General features: G+C 40.3%; 1 protein-coding gene across 1 annotated transcript in view; it reads right to left on the reverse strand.

The window, feature by feature from the left end:
• Positions 1-9624, reverse strand: part of tenm1 (teneurin transmembrane protein 1) — a 281619-nt gene that overhangs the window by 133970 nt on the left and 138025 nt on the right. The gene's annotated exons all lie outside the window — the stretch shown is intronic.

Below are 9624 nucleotides of genomic sequence, written 5' to 3' on the forward strand. Positions count from 1 at the left end.
TGAGATGAAGTTTGCCGGTATGCAGCAAGAAAGAAAGGGTTATAATAAATACTTAACAAAAAAAAGAAAAAAAGGAGGGGACTGTCTGGAGTCTGAAGTTCGTATTGGTCTGATTTTGGACTCTCCTTCAAACAGAGTAATGGTCTAACACACTTAAAGTAAGCATTCACACAACCTTGGCCAATTTTACCTCAATAAACTGTTCCTTTTTATGCTAACCCACACTTTCGGTGTCTGGTTACAAAAAGCATAAAGATCAGCAGATGGCTGGACGTCTTAAAAAAGAAAAAAGATCTTTTATTCGGCTTTAGATGAATGAAACATGAACAGGGCAGGGCAGAGCACTGTCAGGCACATAGGCGTGCAGGCTGACAGGCAGGAAGATGAGCAATCAGGTCCTTCTGAAGCTAATTACCGTACGGTGCCTCGCCGAGCCTGACGCAACGAGGGGACAGAAAAGTGGCGTCCAGGTCAGCTGATGGGAAGCAGAACGGCGAGACAGAGGAGAGGGGAAACACGAGAGGAGGCTTGCCTAGAAAAGTGAGCGGCTGTGTCATTTTACAGCTGCTGATGCAAGACAGGAGAAAACCTGCGTTGCGTTTCTTTAATTCTGTTTCATCGGTGAAGGGTAAATCCGAGAGAGGTGAGGGTCCGAGACGATTTGGGAAGTTCCACGACCCTTTCAAGCTGCTCACATGACTGCTGTCAATCAGCCGTGATCTCAACAAAGAAAAAGACAAAACATCTTTTTCAAATGGAAAAGCTCTGCTAATTTCTTCCTGGCAGGCAAATTGAATACAAGCTTAAATGAACGAGGCAGTATGCAAACAGCGAGGTAAAATTTCTTCACGCCTTGCTGTTTCCCAGCTTTATTAAAGGAAGAAAACTGCTCGAAATTCACACCTACTACTGGTTATTAGCAAAAAAAAAGAGATAAAAATAAATGTTATTGCATGAATCTCCTCTTGTGCTTTTCATCATTAGCTGGCAAGCAAAGCAATTTGTGAGCAAAAACATGAGTGAGGTTTATTTAAAAAAAACCCCCAAAAAAACATGTTTTTTTTTAAAATGTTTTTTTAAATAAAGAAGTGATTAAAGGGCTCTTTGGCTTCTTCATGTCTAACATCAAACAATAAAGCAGCCTTGACAGAAACGATTAATCATTAGTGCACTTCTGTAAACTAAATAGCCTGCATTATATTAATGATCCTGCTTCAGCCAATTATGCAGGTAGCGCTGCATGTTGTGCAACAAAACTTACTACTGCTTTGACTTAACACCATCTACTACTTTTAAGAAAAACAGGCTGGGTTATTTTCCTCAAATCGCTGGACATCAAGATCAGATTTAGTTTGTTTTTTTTCTTCTCCAAAACTCTCCTTCTTCGGTGTGGTTTGTTCTCAAATTATTCTATCTATTCGGGGTGCGACGGCGTGGCTCAGTAATGGTTTCCATTCCTGACCCCGGGGTATTTACTGAATGTTTTCCTGTTCTCTCTCAGCCCTTCTTCCTGTAAACCACTCATTAATAAAGGCCAAAAGAGAGAAAAGAAACTGACATCTGCCTCATAAAACACCATCAAACTCCTGTTAGCATCTGATTTCTGGTAAAGTGTAAGCTATTATTAAGAGCAGACGGGCGCTGTAAGCTTGACCATCTGTTGCATCTGTGTTTGCATAGCCTAGTAAAAAAAACCATGAGGCTGAAACAACAGAACATGCCCCCCACAGACAGTGAAGGTGTGTGTGGCCCTAGTGTGAGGTAGCAGTGCTATAACACTGATTCGATGCTAAGCTAAAGGAACATTTTTAAAATTAGTGTTTTTTTAATTATGTATTTTCCAGGCACATAGTGCCATTTTATAGCACAATCAAGTAACTATGTTAACTTCAGTTGTTAAAAGCATTCTCTATATATCTATCAAAAATGACTTAAGAGAAATTTTACTTTGTAATTTAATGCTTTGAAATTGGGCCTCTGTCTCTTTAAGAAGCTCTTGCTCTTTCTGAAACTCCGCCTTCATTAAGTCCTCCTCTATTAACCCTTTAACAACGTTTTTACCAGTGCTGCTCTGAGAAGCAGCTCCTATAATGAGCTCAGACGATGCACAGTTCCACCAGGTGTTTGCTAATTGCTGCTGGCTAGTCTGAAGGAGCTGAGTGAGGGAGTGGTGGCAGAGGGCTGCTCTGTGAGGCGGAAGCTGTGAAACCTGGAGCTCAGAGGAGGAGCTGCGTCTCCAAAGCGATGCTAGGTCCAACCAGGGGTTTTATGCAGCTGAATGGTTGCCAAGGGAGATTAAAAGGCCTCCCAAACTTGCATCAAAGAATCCAGGCAACACTCCAGGTTTGTTGTTGATGAGGGAATAACTTTATAACTTGATGTAAAACTCAAAAGAAGTATCTTTACATAACACCGCTCCTTTAATGTGTCTTAATGGCACAAGTACTGCTCCTTTCACCCTCTTCCCTGGGTTGCACTGGTGCACTTTAGTCATGTCACAGCAGACATTTTTGGGTATAAAAGGGAGGAGTGTCTGTGTGCCAACCTTGTTTCAATTGATACCTGCCAAGTGGATGTGTTGTACCTGAATGACAGCAGAAAATGGAAAGGGTTGCTCTCAATATTCTACTTGTAGTTCTGTCACAGAGATTGGTCTTTATGACTCCAATAAATAGTATCTACCAGCAGGACGTCACTTAGACCTGCAGTACTTTGGACAAAGTGACTGTAACCAGTCCTTGGGTCAGTCAGTGTTGGGGACGGCTGGCCTAGACGGGTTGGCCATGATCCCATCATGTTTCAGATTCAACTTGTCCAAATGAGGGTAAAAACCAAAATGAGTAGTAAAAAGAGTAAAATAAATGTTTCAGGAAGTCATTTGCATTTACATTGATAAGTCTCCAACAGCAAAGAAAATCAATGTCACATGTACGGTTTAAGTACAACGGGGCAAATTGGTGTGTTTTGAAGAGCGTTGTCCAACTTCTGTGTTTAAGATCCACTTCCTGCAACTCTTAGATTCATGCTCCAAGGTAACTGAGTCAAATGAAAAATATATACATGGATTATATCTTTATATAGACCTGTCTATTGATTTATAGATTAACAGTTCGTTGCTCCGTTCTTTGTCACGGTTCTCCTGTTTCAGAGTTTTGCGCAACGTGCGCAGCGTCTTTTTTTCTTTTTTTACCCTATAAGGCGCGGAGTGGTCGGGAAGTGTATCGATGGAGAAAAGCAGACTGACGTAAACCTTTTAGCTCTGGTATTCTGATGATTAAAATTAAAAAGTGCTGTTGTGCTACCGTTTCACACCAGATCACTCACAGAACCAATGTTAACGCTATAAAATGAATGGTCTCTATCGTGGTATCACCCATGGAGGGATTTCTTTATTTAAATGGGTTCATTTGTCAGAGGGATACACAGTGAGGGCATCGTGATTTTAGTAATTACATGTTTATAAGAGCGATTTTCTGTTGTCCTTCCATGGAAGCGGGCAGCATTCAGACGAACATTAAAACACGTTTTAATATAAGTTGCTGCTTTGACATGATCACAGCACTGACAAAACATGTGAACAAAAATCCTCAATAAAATATAAAATATTAGGAAATCAGACACCACACAAAGTGAATCACAGCAACGTCATCAGCCGGTGTAACGGTGAATTGATGCAGTGAAGCTACTAGTAGCAGGAGAACAGAGCTGCTCCAAGAAGCTACAAACACTGAAGTAAAGAAGAAGAGCTGCCATCGATACAGATGTAGCATGTTTTAATGTTACACAATACAATTTTAGCAAGTTGCTCAAAGTCTAAACTCGTATTGTTGTGCACTTAAGGTGTAAAGTTTACCTTTGACCAAACGCCCCCCAGAAGAATCCCAGCGCCCCACTTTTGTAAAAATTTCCGCAAGCGCCCCCTGCCATCCTCTGAACGCCCCCTGGGGGGCGGTACTGCCCACGTTGAGAACCGTTGGTTTAGAAACTGGAAGCGGGAAGGGACAAAATCCAGGTATGAATCCCCAAAGAGGCAAACCGACCTGTTCCTCCTTTCAGACGCTAAAATACTTCGATTGATCAAACCGAAACGAAGCAAATAAACACTGATTGCAGATTTTCTAACACAAAGTTTGCGATTTGTGAAACACTCACGAAAAATTTTATTTTTTCCCCCCATAAATACAGCTAAAATCCCGTCTCAACTCAATCACGTTTTGTGAGCACAACATCGCATTTGGTCTAAATTCATGAACGTAATTCATCGAGACACCCCTAAAGTCCACGTGAATCTTTTGGTTTTAAAAATCAATGCGAGTTTGCCGGCCCATTTAGCTCAGGGTTTTATGTGCCTGTCCGTGCCTGTGTGTGTGTGTGTGTGTGTGTGTGCGTGTGGCCGGGTGTGTGTCAGGCCAGCGGTGTGGAGGAACTACATTATGACTCGGGACACGAGGTCTAATTAATTCCTCTTGCCTACGGGAAATTCAGGTAAAACAATTACACCTACAATCTANCTAAATTCATGAACGTAATTCATCGAGACACCCCTAAAGTCCACGTGAATCTTTTGGTTTTAAAAATCAATGCGAGTTTGCCGGCCCATTTAGCTTGCCTGTGTGTGTGCCTGTCCGTGCCTGTGTGTGTGTGTGTGTATGTGTGTGCGTGTGGCCGGGTGTGTGTCAGGCCAGCGAGGAAGAGGAACTACATTATGACTCGGGACACGAGGTCTAATTAATTCCTCTTGCCTACGGGAAATTCAGGTAAAACAATTACACCTACAATCTATTTTTCAACACACTGTCTTCGCAATTAATGTTATTACCCCTCATGTTCTAATGAAGCAGAGAACAGCATTACGCTGCAGTCAGGGTCTTGGTAACGGGACATGTCCGAGGGGACCAAACCGCACGCGCACGTGTGTGTGTGTGTGTGTCTGAATAGTCAGTACTGTCCGTGTGTAAATCATGCATGTATCGGCGCAGACAATATAATACTGTTCCGAATGCAAGAGAGATTGAGTTTGCCGCAGGATGAATAAAAATATCACAATGGGCAAGGTCTCTATAATTACTTGGATTCAATTAAGGGCCTTTTGAGCAGGTGGCTTAATAAGCTTTCAGCCTCCCCTCTCCACTGTGCAGCCTAATGAGTGTCAGTCAGAGTCAGGAGAAGATAATGCTCCGGGCCCCGGGGCCTTCTATTACTTCTACCGTCTGTCTTCACCTTCTACCATCAGGCCTCAGGTTACATCTGTGACAGATATGTCTGCCTGTTCACAAACTCATTCACTGCTTGACACCGACGCTGTTACATATTTAACATGTGTTGCACAAGATGGCATAAGGATAAAGTATTCAACTTTCTTTCTTTTTTTTTTTTTAACTGAGCTCCTGCAAAAGTTTATAATAAGGCTAAGTCTGGGCAGATACTTAACGCCTGTAAGTCAGTGAACCGCAGAGTGAATTTCTCCTCTTCAACTGTGTCATTATTTCAAGTGAAAGTAAGAGAAATCACTGTGAGGTTTTGTGACGAGATGTATCGATTTCCATTAAATTAAAAAAGAAAAAAAAACTTTTAAGAACTTTGACTTTCAGGATTGATCGGGGGACATTTCAAAAATGTTAAAGTTCACACGTAATCTCTTGGATCACGGTAGTAAAAGTATCAATACAGTAAGAATAAAAATATACTTGATAAAAAAAAACATGTAAGAACTAACCATGAACAGCACAAAGGCTGCCAAAGTTACAGATAAATACAGAAATTAGTAAATGGTTAAATAAAGTCATTAATTTGGCAAAGGATTAGCAGAAAAAAGTATAAGAACGAACAGCTTTGAATTATTATTATTATTATTACTTTTCAATGTTGCATATATTCATAATTGCCTTTTGCTTTCAACTGCGATACTTTATCAAGGTGTCACAAATCCAATTCATTCCATTTATCATTTAGTTTTCCCACTTGTTTGTGATGTCTTCGTTCTCTTATTATTCATTTCTTGTTTAATTACTTGTTTGAACTGATTATTTAATTCCATATAGTGGGAGAATTTTTTTAATTCTTTTTTACATTTTTAAATTGCTACGGGAATCAATGAAAAAAGTCATGGTAGATGCTTAAAGTTTTGCTTGAGATATTTCAGTTCAAAAACACTTTGTTTTATTTATGTTAGTGTAACTCATGTTATGAAAATGTCTTGGATAAAATCCTAAAGGGGTCGGTGTTGGTGCTGGTGTAAAAAAAAAAAAAAAACAGGTGATGATTTTCTGCCAAAACCATTTTTTGCAAAAAAAAAAAAAAAAAAAAAAAAAAAAAAAAAAAATGACTATATGTTGTATATCTAGATATATGTAAGTCACCTTCCAAAAATAAATAGCCTAAGTCTTTTGTTTTTTGCTTTTTTAGGCAGAAGTGGTTGTGGCAGGAAATCCTCATCTCTCCTTTGCTAAAAGAGATGATTTGAAAATCCATTTTGCCAACAAAGTACTTATTTTAGAATAGAAAGGTGACAATATTATTATTTATCACAAAGACAAACCCAACTACTATTATTTTGTAACCCAAAACATCAAATCTGAGGTTTAAGAAAACAAAACAAAAACAAACAAACAAACAAAAACAACAGTGACTCCTAAGAGTCTCTCTGTCGCAGATGAAATGAGTCGTCTGCAGTGTAAACAGCGACTGCAGCTTTAAATCACACCCGACTTGTCCGGCCATATTTTAATGGCAGGTTTTTGGATGCGGGCTGTGTCGCATGCAGACATGTTTGTGCTCTCTTGACTCGAGGAGCTCAAGCAGAGAGCTCACTAAATGATCTATGCTGCATCACGCACGCGTGTCTGAGCTGTGAGTATGCGCGCGCTACACCCCGAGACTGTACCCCAGCGTGAGAAAATCAATGCATCCGCTGTTACACGGCCCAGTCCATCAGAGCTCGCGCGCCGCGCACACAACCCGCCGCGTCCTTTCTCACCGTTTCCGCACGCGCACACACACACACACACACACGCACACACACACCCCACCTCTCTCTGCACAACCCGCCTCCCCTTCCACCCTCTCTCTCTCTCTCTCTCTCTGCACGCAGCCTGGAATATTGATGTGCTCTTTAAGAGCCCTTCTTTCTGTCTGTGTCACAATCCATCCATCTCCACACCATTTCTAAACCACACCGTCAAGACAGAGTAAAAACAGCTCAGAACTCGGCTTTACAGCCGGTTTACACAATCGCCTCAGCTCAGACGGCGTAGCTCCGCGTTTTCATCATCTCCACATTATTATGAGGCAATATTCCCATCTACTGTATGTCAGTTTGTATCATTTCGCGTTATTAATAAGTCAGACGTTCCCACATTGAGTGAGATATTACTCCCCCCCCCTCCTCGTGCCCTGATGTACTTCATTAAGGCAGGGAATCCACTGACACAAACTTTCTTTTTCTGGGCACTTCTGCTTTCATCTGCACCAGAGGAATCTCTCTCTGCGTGGGTGCGAACGTTCATGTGTGTGTGTGGGTGTGTGTGTGTGTGTGTGTGTGTGCGTGTGCGTGCATGTGTGTGTGGCCATGTCTGCGAGCTTCTCACGAATCCACGTCAGATCAAGAAATAGAAGCCCCGGAGTTGGTGTGTGTGCATGCACACCAGCTTGGGGTTGATTATCGTGGAGTGAGTGGCAATTAATGTAACACTAATTAGAAAAGCTTTTCATGTGATGAGGACTAAGAAGGGGGCTGCCGGTTGATCTCCAGAAAAGCTGCAGGAGAGCGATCGCGAGGAGGACATAAAACGCAGCATGTGTGGCTTGACAAGACAGTAGCCATAACGCAGTTGACACAACATGTCAATTAGTGTCTCGAGCAGTGGAGCGGGGGCCGTCTCAGAAAGGTAAATTAAAATTCCCTTTCTTGGGATGCTGATTTTGGGCAGAGACCCAACGCATCAAACGAACAGCGAAACAGAAAAGAAGAAAAAAGGAAAAAAAGATGTTGAGAAAGGCTGTTTTTCTGTGGCATTGATGTTGATATGAAAAAATAACACAGCTAAAAAACAACAACAAAAAAAAACCCACCCTGAACAAGGATACAAGAAGATTACTAGCTTCAAATCATTCTGCCAAGATTGTTTCATCTCTCCCTACTGTGCCATCACATCGGAAACAAGGAGAAAGTGATAACTATGCTCCTCCAATCAGCCTCCTCTGCGATCTTCATATCCCAACTGTAATGTTCTGTTTATTGCAGTGCATCAAGTATAAAATAATTTATTTCTCAATAACAAGGAAACATTTACATCTTGGTTTCCAATCTTTTCTGTTTTTTTTTTCAGACAAGCCACAGACATTTGTTTTGTACAGTAGGAAGAAAAGGCAGCATTGAATACGCCAGTGTTTTTCTCTGTACATCTATTTCTAAAGGGGCTGTTGACATTAAATTCACACCAGATGATAGTAACAAAAATCCAACACATACGAAGAAATCAAAACAAATTAGTCCATAAATTAAGTTGTGTGGCTTACAGCGGAATGGCAGAGGGAGTAAGTACTGATCTGCTGGACGATGAATTGTTCCAGAAGTTATCGCGATAAGCGATGACATTGTTGTTTTGAGACAATTTTTAATGTCAAATAATAACGCAAGAACACGTTCTTAAACATCAGTAAACTTTACATTCTTATGACCATTTAACACTGGAACTGGAAGACATTTTAAATAAATAAAACAACAAATAAAATGAATTTTGAAGTCTTTGTAAACAGAAGTGCCCTTCAAAAAAGGGCCAGATGAAACCAAAGCACCAAACTGAAGACTTATATCATCCTGTTTTTGGTAGAAAGAGAGAAAAACGATAAATCATCCCAATGGAAATTATTGAGCTTGTTTTAATTTATCATGCAATTAATTGATATATATTGATTATTGTGACAGGCCTAATTGAGCACGTTACGAAAAAAAAACCCTACATAGACATAAAGAGTCAGGAAATCAGCTGAAACCTATCAGTATTCAGGAATCAACCCTCTTCAGTGCAACTTAGCACCTAATGGTTTGGTTCAAACTAATAGCCTATGAAAGGGTTTCTCATTAAAAATGTATTGTACATGAAGTATTGCGAGATGTGACAAGCAAAGACTCTCTTAAGACATTTGCAACCTTATTGTTGAGAAACATTTTGACGAGATTGGTTACTATATATTATGTTTCAGTGAACCCAACTGAGGCCGTTATCTGGAAACGGGAAGAATATAATTTTACTATAAACCAACCACAAACAGATTGTTTTCACAAGATTTCTGACAGGGGAGTCAAAAGGACATTAACAGGGATTTTCCTTTCAGCCAGAGACTATAATAACAGAGATCTTCGGAAAGATCTAGAAATAGCACATGCAGTTATCTACCTAATACACTCACTGCATAACTCTCCACTGTTGAAGAAAAATCAGGTTTGAGATTGTTTAAATTTTCCTGCACCACATTTAGCCAAGCCAATAAAATACCGGGAGAAGAAACATTAATTCAGAGGATATCGAAATCATATGTGAGGGAAGTTATTCACCATCAACCCAAAAAGTAATATATTGATTGTTTGAGTTGTTCCCAGCATTTTTTATTTTTTATTTTTTA

Source organism: Poecilia formosa, unplaced genomic scaffold (genome assembly GCF_000485575.1).
Source record: "Poecilia formosa unplaced genomic scaffold, Poecilia_formosa-5.1.2 Scaffold66, whole genome shotgun sequence".
In the NCBI taxonomy this organism is placed as follows: Eukaryota; Metazoa; Chordata; class Actinopteri; order Cyprinodontiformes; family Poeciliidae; genus Poecilia; species Poecilia formosa.